The sequence below is a fragment of the Coptis chinensis genome, chromosome 3 (genome assembly GCF_015680905.1).
Source record: "Coptis chinensis isolate HL-2020 chromosome 3, ASM1568090v1, whole genome shotgun sequence".
NCBI classification, from domain to species: Eukaryota; Viridiplantae; Streptophyta; class Magnoliopsida; order Ranunculales; family Ranunculaceae; genus Coptis; species Coptis chinensis.
Genome location: NC_141458.1, coordinates 65,512,223 through 65,536,868, shown reverse-complemented (window position 1 = coordinate 65,536,868; position 24,646 = coordinate 65,512,223). Strand labels below are relative to the sequence as shown.

At 35.3% G+C, this 24,646-nt stretch overlaps 1 long non-coding RNA gene and 1 pseudogene across 2 annotated transcripts; one reads left to right on the top strand and one right to left on the bottom strand.

The window, feature by feature from the left end:
- Nucleotides 1-21,267, top strand: LOC147510433 (ammonium transporter 2 member 5-like; annotated as a pseudogene). Its single transcript, XR_015216005.1, has 5 exons — nt 1-58; nt 1,247-1,855; nt 2,194-2,321; nt 14,678-14,859; nt 20,693-21,267. The product of XR_015216005.1 is annotated as an ammonium transporter 2 member 5-like (transcript).
- Nucleotides 17,620-18,721, bottom strand: LOC147510434 (uncharacterized). The gene is made up of 2 exons (XR_015218820.1): nt 18,542-18,721; nt 17,620-18,365 (listed from the first exon to the last, which is right to left on the bottom strand). It is a non-coding gene; the product is annotated as an uncharacterized LOC147510434 (long non-coding RNA).
- Nucleotides 21,268-24,646: the final 3,379 nt, after the last annotated feature.

The window sequence follows — 24,646 nt, the reverse complement described above, 5'->3', positions numbered from 1 at the left end:
ATGAGCGATGTTGACGCTCCCATGACAGTTGAAGCTAGGAAGCATTTTCGATTTAGAAGTAAGTATTTTGTTGACGACCAACTCTTTTTTCTGTTCCTCTTTTTTTTTTTTTTGAGGCAACGCTCTATAGCTCCCAAACAGTAAGTGGAGACATGATGCCAACTGATGTCGTTCTCCTTCACCTATAACTAAAGATCTACAGTTCAATACAATACAAACAAAACTACGTACGCTTTTGGCTTTGTGCCCAACGGAAAGCTCAAGGCAACTCAACGAGGACAAGACCAAACGGCAGAGTCTTAATTACAGAACGGCACTATCTTAACTACCAATCGGCACTGTCTTAATTACCAAACGGCACTGTCTTAACTGTCCAACAGCACTGTCTTACTCACTTACAAACAAGTACTATATATAAGAGCAACACAAGCAATAGAAAACGATGTAGATCGATTACTTGGCTAGCTACAATATGATTAAAAATGTTCTTGTTGAGTTCATTATGTAGCGAGCTGAGCAGGAAGGGACAAGTATACCACAAGCAAACACTTGGATTTATAATCTGTTTGTCTACTTCTGTTGTACATTTTGTTAGCTAACTATAAGGAAAAATAGAAAATAAAGATAAATTAAATATGAAATTAGCCAAAGTACATATATATGAAGTCTGTTAAAGCAGCTCAAGTAGTTAATTAGAACTGATTATTAAGATACATCAGTACATCATGATAACCATACAACCAAGGGCCGTCAATGAGAAGTTTGATCCTACCTTTGACAATACAAAACATCACACTAGTTTTTATGGTACACAACTACACATTGAAGGTGGTTTTCGTGGTATCAAAAAGGACCAGATTTCCAATCTCAGGTCCTTGAGGTAGATGATCGTATTAAGAGATGATGTAGACATGCAGAAAAGGACCTTGATTGACCAATGCAATACTGAAAGAATAATTAAGAACCTAGAAATAACCGTTGGAAAATGATCGTATTAAGAGATGATGTAGACATGCAGAAAAGGACCTTGATTGACCAATGCAATACTGAAAGAATAATTAAGAACCTAGAAGCAACCGTTGGAAAGGTTGTAACACACCAAAGACAGAAAAAGAAACATAAGACAACATTTACCTCAATCCATGACTTAAGGATATGATCTATGACAACAGCTTGTCGTGAGAACCAACTATTATAATTCGAGTTACGATTCCAAGGTGTTATTTAATCCAGCACTACACCTAAGTTTCGAGAAAATGGCTGCCCTTCCGTCCAACCTATTTACGTACTGGTGATGCAAACCCTGAATGGATGAACAAAGGCGACACTGCGTGGCAATTGACTGCAGCGACACTAGTAGGCCTCCAAAGTGTTCCAGGGCTCATAATCTTTTATGGAGGTGCAGTAAAGAAGAAATGGGCAGTTAATTCGGCTTTCATGACTCTCTATGCTTTCGCTTGCGTTCTTGTTTGTTGGGTGCTTTGGGGTTATAGATTATCATTTGGGTCTAGATTACTTGCTTTTTGGGGGAATATTGATGTCACTTAGGAGCAAGAGTACCTTCTACAACAGGCATTTCTCGGTATGTTTCCCAATGCAACAATGGTGCTTTTCCAATTTGTTTTTGCGGCAATTACATTGATTTTGATCGCTGGAGCTGTACTTAATTGGGAGGATGAATTTCTATGCATGGATGTTGTTTGTGCCTCTCTGGCTAACCTTTTCATATACATTTGGAGCATTCAGCATCTGGTCGACACAGGGGTTCCTGACTAAGGCTAGAATTATTGATTACTCCGGTGGGTCTGTCATACATTTGTCAGCTGGAGTTGCAGGCTTTACTGCAGCATATTGGGTAGAGTAGTCGCTCCATTTTCCCTTTAATATAACAATTTGGATACATTTTTTTGTCAGAGTACTTATATAGCACCGGAAGTCCCAGAAGAAGCCTTGAAAACATGCAAGTTGACTGGATTCGTCATTCACTACCAAAAAGATGACTAACAGATAAAAATTGCAACCATTCACCAAAAACGACTAACAAATCAGATTGCTACTACAGCCATTAATTAGTAATAACGTTAGATAAATATTTTCCCTTGAATGTACGCACTCAGTATGGATCATAGGTGAAAAATATGTTTGGAAGTATATTACAATAATCCAACTGGCCATTTCTCGTGTCTTACTCAGGTCGGACCTCGACTTAATAAGGACAGATAAAGATTTCCCCCAAACAACATACTTGTAATGTTAGCTGGGGCAGGATTCCTCTGGATGGGATGGTCAGGTTTTAATGGTGGTTGTCGTGGGCAAATATCGTCAACCCAATATTCCAGTCCAAATACTGTAATTCGATATTTCGCACTATAATTTGTATGTTGCAGGTTTAAAACGGGAAAAGGAGGAAGAAAAAGAGAATGGACACGTGGCATTAAATGATTGGATAAAGCTATGTTCACAACACTATATAAAGACAACTGGAAGGAGGAAGAAAGATTCATTCCAATTTCATTTAAGAAAAACCAACAAAACCAGAGCAGAAAGAGAGAAAACTTGTAACCATTGTTACCAATCAATAAAAAGACATTTCAATTCGATATTTGTTCTTATTCTTGTTTAGTTTCTTGATTGCTGATCTTTGTGAATCTTCTTTGCAAACTACATTGGCACCGTCCGTGTTTCAAGGATCAAGAAAATAACATTTTTTTTTCTTGTTTTTTCTTTGAAGTTTCGAATCTACTGTTGAGGGGGTGAAGGAGTTTCGATAGGATCAGTGAAGAATAGTGAATTTGTTTAAAGAGATATTTGGTTTCTTGTCAAGATGCCTCCCAAACGAGCGACAACAAGTAAAGCATTAATGGTTAATGAAGCAAGCACATCTCAAGCAGCATCTAAGAATGCAGATCGAAGAACTAGACGGTCAGCGAGTAGACTGGTGGAAGAAGTGGAGGACATACGAGAGGAAGAAGTATCTCTGAAAGATTTGTTGAGAATGATGGCTGAATTAGAAAAACAAAATCAGATGTTAATGGCTGAAAATAAAGCGATAAGAGAAGAAAAGGAGAAGCGTGCTGAAGACACTATGTATGAGAAGGATGACGAGGAGTCGAGTTCAGGTACACCAGTGGTACGAAAGAGTCACCTCGAGAAGGTGAGAAGAAGCCATCCTGAAGAAGTACAATCTGTAGCGAGAACAACACTAAAAGTGGTGTAAGAAGAAGAAGTTAAAGCACCAATAATAAAGGAAATGGTGCAAGAAATGATGCAGAAATAGTTAAGAGATCAGTTATTGGAAAAGGTTTCAGCATCGATACGAAAGCTGGCAAATGATGTGGGTAGGAATCCATTGAAAAAGGAGATAGAAAGGGCCTTTTTACCTCCAAAGTTCAAGAATCCAAAATTTAGTCAGTATGAGGGGGGCACTGATCCCATGGACCATCTTTTTAGTTATCGATATCAGATCAGGGTACCGAGTATTGGGATATTGTACTATGTCGATCATTTTCATCAAGCTTGAAAGGCAAAGCACTAAAATGGTTTTGCACAATTCCGGAAGGATCCATTTCATGCTTTCGTGAAATTGAAGAAAGGTTCCTCACCAATTACGGTCACCAGAGGGTGAAGCCAAAGGAGGTGTCGGCCTTATTTCAATTAAAGCAAGCAAAGAAGGAGTCATTGAAAGATTTTTTGGCAAGGTTCAAGGCCGAAACCAAGTCGGTAGAAAGGTTGGATGAATCAGAAATGACAGCTATCATAGCTTTCCAAGCAGGTGTAATACCAGGATCTTTTATGCACAAGTATTTGTTGAGAAAAGAGGTTAAAACTTTGCAGGAATTGTATGATAAAGTTGATAGAGATATCAGAGTCGAGGAAGGATTAAAGACGCCCAATGCTCAAGCAGTGTTGCAAGTCACTGATGCAGGAAGCAAAGATAAAGATAGTACTGATCAATATGAAAGTCGAGATTCCTCGAGGTCAGATCATAAAAGACATCAGGAGCAGTACACAAACAGAGATAATCAGCCGCAACAAAGAAGGAAGTTTGAGAAAACACTAAAGGAGGAATTAGATCCTAGTAATTTCATAGCTCTCAATTCCACGCCGGAAGATATATTGAGGAGGATAGCGAAAGAAGAGTTCGTGATCTGGCTGAAATTCACTCTCAAGGAGATAAAAGGTAAACCTTACTGTCAATTTCATAAGGTGGAGAACCATGAAACTAATAGGTGTCTACAGCTGGTAAAAGAGATTGACAAACTCATGAAAAATGGAAAATTGAGAGAATTTTGGGCTGATGTTAAACCTGAAGAAATGGCGACTATATGCGATAAGCCACTGGGGGTAATAAACATGATTTACAAAGGAGAAATTCCCAAAAAAAAAATCTTTCGAGATAAGATAAGAAAGATATCAACTGTGAAAGAGGTGCTCGAGGTCAATGTCGAGCCAAGTCTGGTGAATCAGGAGCTGGTGTCGGCTAGCATTCCTAGGGAAATTATGATCGTACTAGAGGATCTATCCAAGGTAATGTTACCACATGACAATGCTTTGTTAATCACTTTGCATATTGTGGGCTATGATGTACAGAAGATATTAGTGGACTGCGGTAGTTCAGTTAATATTTTATTTTGGAGAGCATTCAAAGGAATTGGTCTCGATGAGTCTCATTTAAAGTCACCGAAGTTCAATTTATATGGTTTTAATGGAACTTGTACTAAGCCCGCTGGAGAGATAAAACTGCCAGTTCGAGCTGGGCCTCAAACAGTGATGACGACATTCGTGGTCATCAAGCACCATTCTAATCACAACGCCATATTGGGAAGGAAGTGGATACACAAAATGTGGGATGTGCCTAGCACACTCTATCAAGTCATCCGATTCCCAACTGAATATGGATTGCATGAAATTAGGGGCGATCAGTCCGAATTAGAAAAGTGTAATTTTGTCACAGTAAAGGGAATGATGAAGGGGAAAAGTCAATACACTAGGGGCGACTTGGAAAATTCTAATTAGCAATTACAGCAAGCTTTGCCTGTCGACACAAATGTTTTAATATATGAGCAGGTAAGGTTCACTCAAGAGCTGAAGCAAAATGAAGAACCCCTTTGGGAAAGAAAGACCATAGAAACGGTGGAGAAAGTTAATATTAGTACAAGAGAAATTGAGCGTCATACGTTCATTGGTACAGAGATGGAGGAAAGCATAAGAAATGAGTTGATGGTATTTTTGAAAGAAAATCAGGATGTTTTCGCATGGTCGATGTCGGACCTCACCGGTATCAATCCAGATGTTTGTTCACACAAGCAGAATATGGAAGAAAATGCAATTCCTGTGCACCAAAAATATCGAAAGGTGAGACCAATGTATGGAGAAGCGGTGCAAGTCGAAATACAGAAGATGTTAAAAAATGGCATAATCAGAGAAGAGGTGGAGCATTCTCAATGGGTAGCAAACATCATGGTAGTACCGAAGAAAGATGGTAGAGTTCAAATTTGTGTCGACTTTACCGATGTAAATAAAAAGTGTCCAAAGGATCATTATCCCATGCCTAGGATTGATGAGTTGGTTGATTGAACTGCTGGTTTCAAGTTGATCAGTTTTTGCGATGGGTATTTGGGATATTTTCAAATTCTAATTGCTATTGTGGACCATCTAAAAATGGCATTCGTCATTAATGGAGGGATATACTGTTTTATCATAATGTCATTTGGGTTGAAGAATGCGGGAGCCACTTATCAAAGATTAGTAGAGAAGATGTTTAAAAAACTCATCAAACGAGTTGTCGAGGTCTATATTAGATGATATGGTCATCAAATCTATGAAAGTTGTAGATCATGTAAAGGACCTCGACACTGTATTCAAAATTTTACGAGAGTTTAATATGAAGCTTAATCCTGAAAAATGTACTTCCGGTGTCAGTTCGGGCAAGTTTTTGGGTTACATCATTACGAAGCGTGGTATCGACACTAATCCTGATCAAATACGAGCACTTCAGGAAATGCCATCTCCTACAACCAGAAAGCAGATACAAAGGTTGACGGGACGAATAACTGCGCTCAATAGATTTATCTCCAAAACTTCGAATCGATGTAAGCCGCTTTTTAAGTTGCTTCAAAAGAATGTTAAATTCTGTTGGAATGAGGAATGTGAAGAAGCATTTTATGAATTAAAGAAATATTTGCAAGAAATGCCAACACCTACAAAGCCAGATGAGGAGAGAGTTTGCTCCTTTATTTGGCCGTATCAGATTTTGCTAGAAGTTCTGTCCTTGTGAAAATAGAAAATGGGTTGGAAAGGCCGGTATATTTTCAAAGCAAAACGATGCTCGAGGCGGAGACTCGGTACTCCATTCTAGAGAAATATGCTTTGGCACTTTTATTTTCATCTCAGAGGCTGGAGCCATTTTTTCAAGCACATTCTGTGATAGTGATGATGAATCTACCGTTGAAGCAAACTCTAGCAAAAACTGCAAAGTCAGGAAGGATGTCTAAATGGTCGGAACTAATAAACGAATTCGGAGTAGAGTATCGAAACTGAATATCAAAGAAAAGGCAGGTATTGGCTGACTTTCTGGCAAATTTTCCATCTGAGGATGCTAGTTGGGGCATGGAAGAGGAGGAATTCTCAATGCTGCAAGAGCCTGAAGATATTATCGATATAGAAGATCCATGGGCGGGAGCTAATGGTTGGAGGTTATTTGTCGATGGATCATCTGGAGATAAGGGGTGTGGCATCGGAGTGGTGCTAGTTACTCCGGAAAATCAAAGACTCGAAACAACAATAACATTGGGGTTCCATGCATCTAACAATGAGGCTGAGTATGAAGCTTTAATAGCTGGTCTCGAAATGGCGAGATCTCTCAACATAAAAGAATTGTCAGTCTTCAGTGACTTGATGCTCGTCATAAGCAAGATTAATGGAGGATATTTGGTAAAATGTGAAAATATGGTGTATTATTTGAACTTCATAAAATCCAAATTGAAGGACTTCAGTAAGATAAAGCTTCAGCATCTCAATAGAAATGAGTACAGGCATGTTGATGCACTGGCATATGTTTTAGCGATGCTGGAAAACACAAAGGGTCGCACTCTACACATCGGGGTTCAACGGAGACCAAGCATCGACATCGACAACTCAGAAGTGATGGAGATTGACGCACTGGGGGCGTCATGGATGGAAGCATATATCTTATACTTCTCTGAGGGTAAAGTAATGGAGGACAAAAATGAGGCCAGAAGGATTAAGTCTGGCGCTCAAAGATATGTATTGATTGATAATGAGTTAGGTGACCACTTTCAAGACCAAAGAACGGCTTGGGTGACCACTTTCAAGCTACCAAAGACTTAAAGACTTAAAGTCGGGATCAATGGAGTATACTACTTAAAAACGGCTGAAGGTGTAATATTATCAAAGCCTCAAAATGTAAGCAATTTGAAAGCATTTTATAAATAAAGACTTTTTCAAGTATCATGATGTATTGTTTTTAATCAAGGTTATACATTCAATAAAGATATAGTCATTCTCAAAATCAATATTTATACAAATATAGTAGATCTCCGTATCTCTAGAATCATATGATTGATAACAGGTTAAACAAAAATCCTGGTGATATATAGATCTTCATCTCGATACCAGGTCAAACAAAATCCTGGTGATCTGTACATCCTCATCTCAATACCATGTCAAACAAAATTCTGGTGATCTGTAGATCCTCATCTCGATACCAAGTCAAACAAAATCCTGGTGATCTGTAGATCCTCATCTCGATACCATGTCAAACAAAATCATGGTGATCTGTAGATCCTCATCTCGATACCATGTCAAACAAAATCCTGGTGATATGTAGATCCTCATCTCGATACCAGGTCAAACAAAATCCTGTTCTTGGCATCAATGTGAGTTCAGATCAATAAAATCCAGTTCTTGGCAACAATGTCGAGTTCGGGTAAAAAAATCCAGTTCTTGGCAGCAATGTCGAGTTCGGGTAAAAAAATCATGTTCTTGGCAGCAATGCGAGTTCAGGTCAATAAAATCAAGTTCTTAGCAGCAATGTCGAGTTCGGGTAAAAAAATCCAGTTCTTGGCAGCAATGTCGAGTTTGGGTAAAAAAATCCTGTTCTCGGCAGCAATGTGAGTTCAGGTCAATAAAATCCAGTTCTTGGCAGCAATGTCGAGTTCGGGTAAAAAAATCTTGTTCTTAGCAGCAATGCAAGTTCAGGTCAATAAAATCCAGTTCTTGACAGCAATGTTGAGTTCGGGTAAAAAAATCCTGTTCTTGGCAGCAATGCTAGTTCAGGTCAATAAAATCCAGTTCTTGGCAGCAATGTCGAGTTCGGGTAAAAAAATACTGTTCTGGGCAGCAAGGCAAGTTCAGGTCAAAAAAATCCATTTATGAGCAGCAATGCAAACTCAGATCAAGATCGTGGTGACAGAAAGTATGGAATGTGTGGTATTGAGTGGTCGATACCAGATTACAGAATAAGGAGAAAGTAAGGTATGTCTTTATAAGTGATATTTTAATACGATGTCAATGTCAGGGTCGAATGTTGACGTTGATTTTTAATTATGGATACAAGGTCGAAAGTCGAAGCATATAGTAATAATTAAGGATGCCAGTGGACGAGATAGTGCAATAATATTTCATTAAAAGGGGAAAAAACGTAGGCTAAACAGCCTATTACAAATTGAAATAAAAACTTAAAATATAGAAAACAAGGTTAATCATCATCTTCATCGTCATCATTATCATCATCTTCATTTTCATCTTCATCATCACCATCATCCTCATCATCGCAGGTGGTGGAAGACCCATCGTCATCTTTAACAAAATCATAGCAGTATGGATCTCTCAACCATTTATCATCACATTCTTCTTCTTTTTTTTTTCTTTTTCTTCTTCATTTGTTTTTTCTTCTTCTGTTTTTTCTTCGTCATCTGAGTAATCTATAGTAGACAGTCAAACCAGTGAGGAGGCCAATCAGGCAAAACCATAAAAATTGCTAAGATAATAAGGAAGAGGGAGATGAGAGACATGGTTTTTAGTCAGTTAAGCTATTGTGGATTGATCAGTAGGGAATGTAAGAGATGAGTCAAAGTTAGATGTTTAAAGGGTTTTTATAGTGGTAAAGTTTATACAAACGAGAGAAATTAATGGTTATTAGCAAGAAAACGATGAATATTAATGGTAAGAGAGCATGAAAACGAGGAACATTAATGAAAAAGTAACTCTTCGTTGTTTGTGCGCAGGACAGTTTTTAAGTTTGAATGATAATTAAATAAGAGTTAATGACATGGTTTAATTAAATGGGTGTTGGTTTATGAGCCAGTTGGTTAGGATTATTGTTTGTTAAATATAAATATTTATTATATCTAAGCATGGCAAAGGGTGCAAAGGTAAGCAAAAAATACTGGTGATCTGTACATTCTCATCTTGATACTAGGTCAGAAAATTATGAATCAAAAGCAAAAGTATATATGGAAGTATATCGATGTTCAACATGTACTAAGTAGCGATATTGTTTTTAGTTGGAGTGGTATCGAAACTCGATTTTAATTTTCAAAATATATATTAAGTATCGATACTGCTTTAGTTGGAGTGGTATCGAAACTCGATTTTAAAGTTCAAAATATATATTAAGTATCGATACTACTTTAGTTGGAGTGGTAGCGAAACTTGATTTTAATTTTCAAAATATATATTAAGTATCGATACTGTTTTAGTTTGAGTGGTATCGAAACTTGATTTTAAAGTTCAAAATATATATTAAGTATCGATACTGCTTTAGTTGGAGTGGTATCGAAACTCGATTTTAAAGTTCAAAATATATATTAAGTATCGATACTACTTTAGTTGGAGTGGTATCAAAACTCGATTTTAATTTTCAAAATATATATTAAGTATCGATACTGCTTTTAGTTAGAGTGGCATCGAAACTCGATTTTAATTTTCAAAATATATATTAAGTATCGATACTGCTTTAGTTGGAGTGGTATCGAAACTCGATTTTAAAGTTCAAAATATATATTAAGTATCGATACTGCTTTAGTTAAAGTGGTATCGAAACTTGATTTTAATTTTCAAAATATATATTAAGTATCGATACTGCTTTTAGTTGGAGTGGTATCGAAACCTGATTTTAATTTTCAAAATATATATTAAGTATCGATACTGTTTTAGTTTGAGTGGTATCGAAACTCGATTTTAAAGTTCAAAATATATATTAAGTATCGATACTGCTTTAGTTGGAGTGGTATCGAAACTCGATTTTAAAGTTCAAAATATATATTAAGTATCGATACTACTTTAGTTGGAGTGGTATCGAAACTCGATTTTAATTTTCAAAATATATATTAAGTATCGATACTGCTTTTAGTTGGAGTGGTATCAAAAATCGATTTTAATTTTCAAAATATATATTAAGTATCGATACTGCTTTAGTTGGAGTGGTATCGAAACTCGATTTTAATTTTCAAAATATATATTAAGTATCGATACTGTTTTAGTTGGAGTGGTATCGAAACTCGTTTTTTAATTTTCTAAATATATATTAAGTATCGATACTATTTTAGTTGGAGTGGTATCAAAACTCGATTTTAAAGTTCAAAATATATATTAAGTATCGATACTGCTTTAGTTGGAGTGGTATCAAAACTCGATTTTAATTTTCAAAATATATATTAAGTATCGATACTACTTTTAGTTGGAGTGGTATCGAAACTCGATTTTAATTTTCAAAATATATACTAAGTATCGATATTGTTTGTAGTTGAAATGGTATCGAAACTTGAGTAGTTTTCAAAATATACACTAAGTATTGATGTTATTTTGGTTAGGAGTGGTATCGAAAATTATATTTTTTTCTTTTTCATGGATGATAAATATCAGATGTATTGCATACAAAATGAGTTTATAATAAGCAAAAAGATCTATTTCCATAATTCAAAAAAAGTTTAAAGAGATCTAGAGAGACAGTTAAATCATTGTATCAATATTACAATCAAGAGGTATCAAAGAAATAAGACTAGTTCTGGGTGAGCTTTGCATCAAGGCACTTGCTTTCAAGAAGGGTGTTGAGGGCAGTCCACACTTTGACCCCATCCAAACAGCTGGGTGTACTGATAAGCGAGTCTGGATTGAAAGGTGGGGTACTCATTGTTGTATCGACAGCTTCAACAATAGGGGTAGCAGAGTCTACAACGCCTTTTTCCAAGTTAGGGGCAACAATGTCAGAAGGCATCTCACTCTCATCATCAGAATCAAGGTTGTATTCAATGATAACATCAGCACGAAGATATGGTCTGAAACTCCTCATCGTGGTAACACAGTATTTCATATGAGTATCAGCAGTAACCAAATCAAGTTTAGCCTTCTGAACTTCTGCCTCAAGACTAGCTATCTTTGCTTCGAGATTAGCTATTTTGATTTTTTTTTCTTGCTCAAGGCTCGCTGCATGGTCCTCATAAGCTTTCTTAAACTTCAAAACCAATGCGGTATTCTCATCAATAAATTTCTTCATCTCAGCATTCGCAGAGTTCAGCTGGGAGAAAGTGAAAGCATGTTTTTTCTTTTCCTCTTCCAACGAATGTTGTATTCTCTCCTTCTCTTGTTTCAGTTTATCATTATCTTCCTGGAGAAGGCAAAAACACATATCATGCTCAAATTGGCTAATAGCAGCAACTTTAAACTGAAATAATGATATGATTCATGAATACATTATACATAATGAGCAAACTGGGACAAGAATACGACCAAAGATGTTTCCTTACCTTTTCGAGGGAGGAGCACAATATTTGAAAGCGTTCGGTGGTGCCAATTTCAGCCATCGCTGATCTATCTCGAGGGAGTATAGTATTCATGACAAGTGCTTCTCCGAGGCCAAGGGTTGGGGGATCAGAGAATAAAGAAGCAGATTTAATAACTTTTTGTTTATTTCGAAGGACGAAATCAGCGATGAATACTTCAGGAGGATAAGAGGAACTTGAAGATGTGGGTGGAACATTGGGTTTATGAATGGCTGGTAAAGTGGATGATTTGGCAGGCACAGGAACAGCTGGTTCAGTAGTGGTAGTTTTGGCAGTTTTTGGTACCTTCGAGGTTCGTGGTGCATCAGTAGAACTAGGTTATTTTCTTTTCTTTTGATGAAGACTGGTATCGACAGGTTGTTCTTGAGAAAGAGTAGGAGCTTGGGAGGAGCTGCTAATTGTTGTTTTTTGTAGAAACCTTTTCAGGTGTTTGGTTGATTTGTCTTGAACATGAGGAATGCAAGAGCCCATATCTGTGTATAATAAGCAGTAATGATCAAATACATCTGGCAAAAGTGGATAATTATAGAAATCGGCAATCTCTTGTCTGATTTGGGGAAAAAGATCTTCAGTCATTTTAAAACCATTAAGCATATAATCAAAATAACATCGAGGAGTGTTAGCATGCAATTCAGCGGAATCAAAAGTTTTTCTTAATACTTTTTCAGATGAACAAGGTTGTAAGGGGCATGGAATAGTTTTGCATGGCATAACAGATTGGGAAGGTAAAGAATCTTGACCTCGAAGGACGATACTTTTTAAGAAATATAGAGGAGCGACATAATTGTCGATATCTGGAAGATCGATATTCAATTTTGGATTGCCATATTTATCAGCACCAGTTCGAGCAGTGATTTCTTCATCAGTGCCTTTTAAAAGCTCTAGTACTCTAGTGGATTCTCCAAGACTTCTCATCGGGGTTGGTCTTAGTACTGAAACAAGGTCACAACGATATACCAGTCAAATAGCAGGTCTGAGATAGAGGGTTGAAAGATGGGTTCAAGGGATGGGGTGTCATAAAATAACGTACCTCTAATATTAAAGACAGGATGTGCCAAGGATGGAACAGGGATAGAAGAAGATGACTCCCATTGCCCGGATATAATGATAGGATATAATGGCCATCTGAAATCACTATCTCGATTTGTCCTTATGATGCATGTGCGGTTGATTCATTTTTTGGGATAAAAATAGCCACTAGGCTCCGATATACCGTTTTTATTCTTTTCCATACGTTCAACAAAGGTATAGTGTTTTTGAATGTCGATAAGACGGACTCTTTGGGATCTCTATACATCGGATGCAAGATGGGAGTTATAGTAATTACAAATGTACAGCAATTTCCAAAAATTGCATGTGCCTTGGCCAGGAAATATGGTCAGATAGTTCAGTACCTCTCGATCAAGGTCGAATAAAGAAAGGCGTAAGCCAACAGCTAGTTTCCCAACAATAATAATGGTTGTTTGAGGATCACCACTTTGGCATCTAGTTCCTCTAATACTTCCAGCGTAATGTTGAAGGTGGACCGTATCTGGTATCTGGTAGGTAGCCTTAACTATGTCTAAGTTGGGTCTTTTTGGAAAACAAGGGTTCAAACCACTACTCCATATGTTATTACCGTCCATAACTTCACGCTCGAACTCCGAGCTCATAGTCTCAAAAGGATGGCATGTTAAGCCATCAGCCAAATATGTAGGACGCCACTCTGGTTCGTCAGTCTCAGTTCTTTGTGATGACGAAGCCGAAGAAGACGAGATGATTCGAGTTGCAGATTCAATACTTTCGTTCGACATGTCGGTATCACTAGAAACAATAAATTTTTTATTAGAATTATATCCTTTATCTGAGCTACTATCACTATATTTAGTATAATTGTATAATATATTATTTATTAAACACGTATCGAGGTCTCTGGATGATAATGCTGGGATTCGAGGTGAAGAACTGTGTCTCAAACGCATACGTTCTTGACGTCGAAGCCAGGATTGTTTCGAGAGGGTGCGTATAAAGTTAACACAAGTTTTTCTCCTAGCCATACTGTCAAAAATTATAATTCAAGGGCTAATTAGTATAGAGATACACAGATAATAGGTGAGTACTCAAAGATTAAGCCCTAAATATAATCGGGAAAGAGAAACAGGCAAAACTATTCAAGATATTTTTAAGACAACGGTAAAGTTTGGCCAATAGGTAGCTTATTAAGTTACTCTTTTTACTAACCTGATAAGTGTGCGGAAAGATTTGCTGAGGACGACAGCGAATACAGCCAAGGTTAAGCTTTCCAGTTGTTGTTAATGGTGGTGGGGTTTTGTTTTCTCTCAAGCGTATTCGCAAATAAGTGAGGAGAGAGAAAGTGAAATAAAGTTTTTATAATTTTGATATAACTAGTCTGTTTCCAGCTGTAACCGCTTGATTTTTTGAATTTTGAAAATTTTAATTTGGTTTTTGGTTCTCGAAGCATTCAAATTTTTCGTGGTCAAAATTTGAAAGTTTCGAGAGGGGCGATGTCGTGGGCAAATATCGTCAACCCGATATTCCAGCCCAAATACTGTAATTCTATATTTCGCACTACAGTTTGTATGTCACAGGTTTAAAGCGGAAAAATGAGGAAGAAGAAGAGAATGGACACGTGGCATTAAATGATTGGATAAAGCTATGTTCACAACACTATATAAAGACTGGAAAGAGGAAGAAAGATTCATTCCAATTTCATTTAAGAAAAACCAACAAAACCAGAGCAGAGAGAGAGAAAGAGAGAAAACTTGTAACCATTGTTACCAATCAATAAAAAGACATTTCAATTCGATCTTTGTTCTTATTCTTGTTTAGTTTATTGATTGCTGATCTTTGTGAATCTTCTTTGCAAACTACAGTGGTGACCCGTACTCAGTCAGTATTGATGCGTCTTTAGCTGTATTGAATACACACATTTGTACAACAACTAACTTGCTCACATGGATTATACTTGATGTCATCGTTTTTAAAAAAGCATCACTGATAGGTGCAGTTCAGGGCATGATAACAGGCCTTGTGTGCACAACTCCAAGAGCAGGAAACTTCTACCACACACACGCACACATGACACATAGAGGAAAGGTATTTCAAGTTAATTTAGGTAGTTTAATTGGGCACTCATCAATCATCAAATTGGATTGGGCAACCCAAAAAAAAAAGAAATTTTACAAGTTTGCCATCAAAGCCCAGGCCCAACAACCAATTCAACCGGTCTAGCCATAACGAAACTGCCAGGTCATTTGCATGTACACTCAAACGATACCGTCATGTCGTTTGAGTATACACTCAAACAATACCACCATGTCGTTTGCGTTTACACTCAAATGATACCATCAGGTCGTTTGAGTGTACACTCAAACGGCTTAACCATATCGTTTGGTATCACATGAAAGCGGTGCGACTGGGTCGTTTGGGGCTACTATGGGGCAACCTGTGTGAGTCGTTTGGACTAAAATAATTTATTAGCCCGATTAACCAAGGAAATTTCTTATTAACCAATTATTAGCCTGATTAACCAATAAAAATTGATTACATAAACACCAATTACATTTTTCTTATACATAAACACCGAACACTTTTTTTTATAATACAAAATCATTAATCTATCATAATTGTACAGTAATTTATTTAAACAATGATCTGCAAAATTGAATTAGTAATGATCAATTATCAACACATCCCAATTGAATTAGCAAAACTAAGATCCAATTTAAAAAATTGGGTTAGGAACAACACAATTAGTTGCACCAACACAATTACATGCACTCAGCACTCTTTATCTGTTATGACATAGTATCTATATAACCAAGTTAAAACATGTAATCAAACATGCCAAAATCTAAAATAATATAATCAAACATGTCAAAATCTAAAATAATAATTTGCTTTATATCTAAACTTGTTATTTTTCTTTTTCTTTTTCAATTGTGAATAAACTAGTTTGGGGTTTGGGGTTTGGGATTTAGAGTTTATGGATCAGGGTTTACAAATTTCGTACCAACATATTTCACTTAATTATTCGAAATAATAATTTGTTTTATATCTAAACTTGTTATTTTTTATTTTCTTTTTCAAATTGTGAATCATAAACTAGTTTGGGGTTTTGGGTTTGGGGTTTGGGGTTTAGGGTTCAGAGTTTACAAATTTCGTACCAACATATTTCACTTAATTATTCAAAATAATAATTTTTTTTATATCTAAACTTGTTATTTTCCATTTTTTTTTTCAAATTGTGAATCATAAACTAGTTTGGGGATTGGGGTTTAGGGTTTAGGATTCAGGGTTTACAAATTTCGTACCGACATAAAAAACAAATTAATTTCAAACATATTTCACTCAATTATCCAAATCTAAAATAATAATTTGTTTTATATCTAAACTTGTTATTTTCCTTTTTTTTTCAATTGTGAATAATAAACTAGTTTAGGGTTTAGGGTTTAGGGTTTACAAATATATTTCACTCAATTATTCGAAATATATCAAAATTTCAAATATCTCTACATATAATACTCAAGTTTCTCATTTACTCCTTACTCCTATTTTCATCCAAATCCTTACTCCTTACATAAAATACTTAAGTTTCTCTACATATAATACCCAATCAAAATCCTAAATGGAACACGAAGATGAAGAAGAAACATTTGAGGTAATGCTTGAGGTGCAACAACAAATTAGAGAAGGAGAAAATAGAAGAAATATTGAAAGTGAAGAAGTGGTACAAAATGTTGAAGGTGAAGGTGAAGAAGTTGAAGAAATAGAATATGCGATTAGTCGAGCAAATGAGATGTCGAGAAATTGTCGACGACAAAGACAAACAAACCTAAATAATGAGATAACACTTGATTAGAATGAATACAAAACACTTGATTGATTGAATTAATGAATCTATAAGAGAGTATTGATTAGAATGAATGCAAAACACTTGATTGATTGAATGAATGAATGAATGCAAAACACTTGAATGAATGATTATAGAACCCGAGCCCAAACGACACCACTGGGTCGTTTGGGGACTCTATGGAACTATATGGCTGGGTCGTTTGCGTACCCTATGGAACTACATGACTGGGGCGTTTGCGTACCCTATAGAACTACAAGGTTGGGTCGTTTGTACCCACTATGAAACTACATGGTTGGGTCGTTTGTACCATCTATGGAACTACATGTTTGGGTCGTTTGGTGACTTTGAAATCCCTCATTACACAAATTGTTTTAGACTCTTGTTTTATTCTATATGTAGGATCCTTTGCCACTATCCGATAATCGATCCTCTGCAAACTCGAATGACGTGGATTGTCAACCGATTTTAAGTGATACAACATAAATTTTTACTACGGAAAAGATATGATGGAATAGGCAATGATTTCATTTTTTATTTTATTTTCTAAATGTAATTTTATTAGTGTATTAATAATAGTTGTTGTTTTTTATGTGTTTAGGTCTTTCATACACGTAGCGAGGCAATTGGTTAGGCAACCGCTAAAGGAAAACAAGTTAATGTGGTTGTGTTCATTAAAAAGTCGGAGCATGCTAAGGGAAACCGAGTAGCAAGATTGAAACAATTCATATCATCAAGTATCGCTCGATAATACTGCAATGCATGCGTTGTATTGTCATAATGTAGAGCGACTACTGTGTGTCTATGAGCACGCACCTGAGACAAGCTATAGTCCATGTTTGGGATTGGTCTGAATACCGGGAAGTACTCATATATCCACACCTAGATATATATATATATACACAAATAGTTAACATATTGATAGAGTAATAAAATTAACATTAAAAAAAATAATCTCTAAAATACTAAAGTTTTACTTGTAGAAGAGTCATATATGCTGTAACCCCTTTTACCTTCGCACATGTGGCAACCCCAAGACCTCTATACAAAAATGTCAAAACTGCTGCCATGTATACTATCCTATCTCACTTAATTTCAACAACGGCCTCAGATAACATAGAGGCACTCCAGTCCCAGACTTGTTAGTAAAAATGGCACATCCAAAGAAAAACAGGATAAAAGCTCTGACAACCCATTGGACTTCCTGCAAACTCGAGACCTTCTCCACCACCTTCCCAGCAGCGTCACATATGGGGTTATCATGAACCTTGTTAGCAAAATACTTCCGGAGGAATTCTAGCTTTACTTTTGAAGTGAACTTGCTAGCTTCCATCTCTGCTTTAATTAAAGCAATGGGGAGACCCATAGCACGATGTAGGAGATTTATCGATTATTGTAAGTTCAACTCACTGTCCCCTTGCACCGCTCTTCCTCTAACTGTGACTCCTACAAATTTGCACAATATCATTCAAAGTCACAGTCATCTTCCTAAATGGCATATGGAAGGTGTTGGTCTCCGGATGCTATCTCTCCACAAACGCAGAGACCAATGGTGGATCCATATGCTCGTGATAACTTAACACGAGATCATGTAACCCAGTCCTTCTCAACTCGTGGGCAAATCTCGGAGACCTTCTAAATTCATTCATGAAATCCCATTGGCAGAACTTCGCTAAGTGTGAAACACACTTCAACGCTCCGCGATCCTCCTGAAACAACCAAGCACGCATTAGATATATATGAGCAGAAACAAAAAATTTTGTAAAAGAAAATCAAAGTACTACAGAAAATCAAAATATTATCCTTCTCTCCCAAACATCGCGAGTGACATGCACCGCATAGTCATACAACAACTCTGACTCATACGGGCCACCCCCATACTCACCTCTTTTAAACTCCAAATCATCATTGAATTTTCTCACAAAATCCAATATCATAGGTGTTTCTTCCACTGGTGGTACGACTCTACCACATTTTCTTCTACATCATCATCCTACTCCTCCTCCTCATCCCTATTGTCATCCTCTTCATCACCCTCATCTTCCCCCTCCTCATCACCCTCTTCTTCCCCCTCCTCATTCTCCTCTTCCACTATACTCTTTCTTTTTTCCATTTTTACATCTAAACCTACATTGTTATCACTATATATACTATCTACACTCGATGAATGAACTTCAAGAACCTCTTTTTCTTTGTGGTCCCATCTACGTGCTAATGTCGTTAAGCCCTCTGCCCTTTGTCTCTTTCTTCCAACTACGTCACCACTAGAGGAACCGCCAAACAACTTCTTCACACCCTTGAATGTAGTTTTCGCTACATTTTTCACATTCTTTGATCGAGGACCCATTGCTACAAAGAAAAATAAAACAAGTATTAGTAACTGTAAATAATGGAGGAATTGAATAACTATAAATAATGGATGAATTTATGCACTATAAGAACAACAAGATGGAGGAATTGAGGTGTATCCCTCGATATGCATGTTTGTACATCAAGCACCAGGAGAACTACCTTTGAATGATAACCTGTTTTTAATTGGCTCCTTAATTCAATAAGGGAGTAAGCCAAAAATAACACGTAAAAATTCAATCATGAAAAACAAAATTTGTCAATAATAATAAGATGAAAGACATGAAACCTATAAAACAAATAAAATCCTCAAGACAGGAAATATCTCATTTCAGCAATAATCACTATGAGAACTAAATTGTTTTTCACATAATAGATAGAAACAACAAGTAATACATAATAAATAGATGTACAGCCATAAATAAACCCAGCTAACAGAATCAATTCAAAGAAAACTTAGCTCTAGACTAGGTTAATTATCAAACCAAAATACTTCCAGGCTAGTTTTTCACATTTAACTAAGCATAAAGGAGACTCTGTAGATTATATGTTTACCCAATACAAAATAGGAAATGAAAATGTTAGACACAATCAATGAGGACTAACCATGAGATCCACAACTATCATTGACAAAAGGTAAACTCATATATGGTTAAAGAAATTTTAAGGGTAACCAATGGATAGTGTGAAAGAATCATGAATCGTAAGCAAAGTTTTCTATTTTTTTGGTAAGTAAAACTTATTTTGATATAAGCAGATAGACACTTAGGACAAATAGGCTAGGCAATTCGCCAGAAGCTAACTTCGGCCAAAGACCATAACCCATGGATAAGAGCTAAAGAATACCTTTAGATGGGTGCAATATGTCAATCAAATGGTGTTCCAATAACTTTGTTATATTTTAGTACCCATCCTCAAGACACACATGACTAAAAAGCCTATCCCATTCCACCAAAACAAATTTTCCAAGACCAATAACAACCTCTCCAGCATTACAATCAAACGACCTCACTGGGCCGTTTGGGCCATTTCCACAATCAAAAATACAAAGAATATCCACAATCAAGAATACAAAGAATATTCAAGAATATTTAAATAAATTAATTTTTTTTTTTAAACATTCAAACGACCTCACTGGATCGTTTGGGCCATTTCCAAAACGACCTTACTGGGTCGTTTGGGCCATTTCCAAAACGACCTCACTGAATCGTTTCAAGTTTTCTCAAACAATAGTTCGTTTTGTATAATTAAATTACCATAATCAACACACCACAAATTATTCAAGGTAAAGATAACAAGTTAAACGAGTGTTGCCCAAGAGAGAAAACGAGTGTTGCCCAAACTTAAACTGAATTGTCCAAACTCACTCGAATGGTGGTTGCCCAAACTCGAATTGGTGAGAAAATGTTAGATTTTTGGTTTTTTATCTTTGATTTTTTTGTGATTTGGTTTTTTTGTGAATGAGTGCGCGAGAGAGATGATACCGGTTGAAAAGATTTTCCCAGTTTTTGCGATTTAGGTGGGGGTGTACTGGGCTTCGCTGTTTGGGTTTGAGCTTGAGGCTGCCCAATCCAATTCGTGTGGCGCCCAATACAGGACTCTTACTTTACTGATCAGGCACACACAACCACACATCAATGAGTCGAACCACACATCTAATGTATATACAAATTGCAAAATGAAGGAGTGGTACAAGGATGGGCATCTATGACAATGGGACTTTGCTCGGGCTCCAATCCCTGGTTTACCATGATGGTTGTCCACAAGAAATCGGAGCTCCTTCAGAAAGTTGATGACACCAAGGCTGTCTGACATACACATGCCGTAGCAGGTTGCCTGGGTGGCATTCTCACTGGATTATTTGCAGAACCAAATTTAAACCGCATATTTTATGGTTTGTCTTCTGACAAACCATTAAAATATGTTGGGCTCTTCTATGGTTTCCAAATGGGCAGGGCAAAAACTGGATTCAGGCAACTAGGAATTCAGCTCGCAGGAATTATGTTCATTGTTGTACTTAACATTATAAGAACAACCATAATATGCTTGTTTGTGCAACTTTTTATACCTTTGCGAAGGTCCAAGGATGATATGGAGATCGGAAATGAAGCTGCTCACGGAGAAGAAGCCTACACGGTCAAGCTGAGTACTAAAAGAAAATTCCCAGTGCTGATTGGTACCCCCAAAAATCAATTAATACATATTTGCTGGATTAATTGCGCCCAAATCTTTCCATTGGCCTCCATTAACCTGAGAAATTGAAGCAAAGATCAGTTCAAAGTAGCAATCATAAACAACCTCTTTGTGGCACCAAATTTGTAATGAGAGCCACCTCAAGCGTAGGAGAACACACTTGGGTTTATCAAATACGTAGTTTATCCAGAGGTTGTTTTAATAGGGAATGCCGAGTCTCATCTTTCTTAATAAGATTCTAGGATGTCATAACATCATAAAGAATGTGGATTCCTCATAGCACAGTACCATCTAACCTTGATTTCTTTCTCTTTTTCTTCTTTAGATATAGATTATAGTTATACCCTCTTGGCTCTATTTTTCAAGGATTCATAGAGTTTCCAACTTTTTGTAAACACTAATACTAATTACGAAAAAATAGAAATTCCAAATCCTTAGATATATATTATAGTTATACCCTCACCAATCTATTTTTTGGAGCACTCATATATATATATATACCCTATTGGCTCTATTTTTCAAGGCTTCATAGAGTCTCCAACTTTTTGTAAGCAATATATTATAGCTATACCCTCTTGGCTCTATTTTTCAAGGCTTCATAGAGTTTCCAACTTTTTGTAAACACTAATACTAATTACGAAAAAATAAAAATTCCAAATCCTTAGATATATATTATAGTTATACCCTCACCAATCTATTTTTTGGAGCACTCAGATATATATTATAGCTATACTCTCTTGGCTCTATTTTTCAAGGCTTCATAGAGTCTCCAAATTTTTGTAAACACTAATACTAATTACGAAAAAATAGAAATTTCAAATTCTTAGATATATATTATAGTTATACCCTCACCAATTTATTTTTTGGAGCACTCACACAGACTTTAGTTTTTTCTAAATCTCATCTAGAGTTTCACAGAGTCTCCAACTTTTCCTAAACAATATAGTTAATTACGGAAAAAAATAATAAAAATAAAAATAACTAAATTGCAAAAAACAATATTTTCAACCAAAAACGATTTTCTTAAAACCCTTACGCCACAAAGAATAGCTTCCACACTAATCTCAGATGAAGTTTAACATAACAAAGTTTCTTTCTAGAAAATAATAATGAAACTATGAAAGAACAAAAGAAAAAATGAATTGAGTTGCTTGAACATTTGCTTTATGCATTTGTTAACCACACATGTAAAAAAAAAAAAAAAAAAAAAAAAAAAAAAAAAGTAAACTAATCATAAAATAAAATAGTGTACACCCAAAACAAATAAAGTTGTATTGTATGCACTATATATATGGGCCTAACAAATAAAGTTGGATCAATTTGAGGTGTCATCTATTGTGGGATTTAGACATTTAGTCATAGTTAAGGATTTCAAAAACCACATGTCACAATAATTACAACATATTCTAATTAAATTTATGAATTTTATAATTCTCAATTTTAGCGGAGTAACGAGATTCAGTTAAAACGGACGTTAGCTTAAATAGATTATATAACTATTGATTTAGTTAAAATGGACGTTGGGCTTAAATAAATTATATACCAAACCAAACCAAGACAAATTACATGTGAAAAATTAAATTATACAAAAAACAACATCACAAACTATATAATATCAATTTTTTTTAAAAAAAAATAATAACAAATATTTTAAAATATATATAATACTACATGAAACTAATGTCAAAGAACAATTAATGAGAAACATAAAACTAGATACAAATACATCGAACTAATCTCAAATAATATTTAACGGAAAATCAGAAATTGGATGCACATGCAAACATTAAACTAATCTTAAAAATTAATTAATGGACAATCAGAATATTGATACAACTGCATTAAACTAACCTCAAAGAATAATTAACGGGAAATCAAAACTTAGATGCAAATACATTGAACTAACACCAAAAAATAATTATTAGAAAATCAGGAATTGGATGCAAATACATTGAACTAACCCACAGAGATTAAATTAACGGAAAATCAGAAATTGGATGCAACTGCATTGAACTAACCTCAAAGAAATAACTATAAATTGGAAACATGATGCAAATGCGTGAAACTAATATTTAAAAATAATTAACAGAAAATCGAAAATTAGATTCAACTACACTAAACTAATTTCAAAAAATAAATTGGATACAAATGCATTGAACTAACCTCAATAAATAATTAATGGAAAATCAGAAACTAGATGCAAATTTATTGAACTAATCTCAAACAATAATTAACAGAAAATCAGAAACTAGATGCAAATGCAACCTCATCGAATAATAAACAAGAAATCAGAAACTGGATGCAAATGTATTAAACTAATCTCAAAAAATGATTAACTGGAAATCAGAAACTGGATGCAAATACATTGAACTGAGCTTGAAGAATAATTAGCAGAAAATTGGAAATTGGATGCAAATGCATTAAATTAACTGCAAAGAATAATTAACAATAAATCGGAAACTTGATGCAACTGCATTGAACTAACCTTAAAAAATAAATAACAGAAAATCAAAAATTGGATGCAAATGCATTGAACTAACCTCAAAATATAGTTATATTATATGTTGTGGGAATGTCTCGATAAGTATAGTTTTACATTTAAAATGGTGTTTATCTTATCTTTTTTCGTATAATTGGGAACATCTTGCTATTCAAGTAGCTTCAATATGAATTTCATCTTATTAGACAATCTCATAAAACTTCAATCAAATTTCTATTATTAAACAACAAATGAAGTTGAAGGGTTTTATCAATGGTGAGTTTTTTTTTTTTAATAGAGAGTACGTGGAGTTTTCATGTTATAAGAAATTTGGATGAGTAAGCAATATAATATTTGTATATAATAGTTATACATATATTGATATATAGTTGCATATATTTTTTAGAATAATTAATATGACAGACCTGTTCGTAGATAATTTTTGAAGATCCCACATAGTGAGTCAGGTATATAATTTAAAGAATAATTAACAGGAAATCAGGAACTGGATAATCTTTGATGATCTCATATAGTAAATCAAACATAATTTATTTTTATGTCATGTTTGCAAGGACACTATAGATGGATAAGTAGAAAGTTAGTATTACACACCACATTGGATAATTAAAAGGAAATCGAAAAGTGGATTCAAATACATTGAACTGAGCTCAAAGAGTAATAAACGGGAAATCAGAAACTTTATACAAATGCAATAAACTAAACTCAAAAAGTAATTAACTATAAATCGGAAACTGGATGCAACTGCATTAAACTAACGTCAGAAAATAACTAATGGGAAATTAGAAATTGGATGCAAATGCTTGAAAAATATTTAACGAAAAATCGGAAACGGTATGCAAAAATGCTACAAATAAACCTCAAATAATAATTAACGGTGAATCAGAAACTGGATGCAAATAATGCATTGAACTAACATCAAAATATAATTAACAGGAAATCAAAAACCAA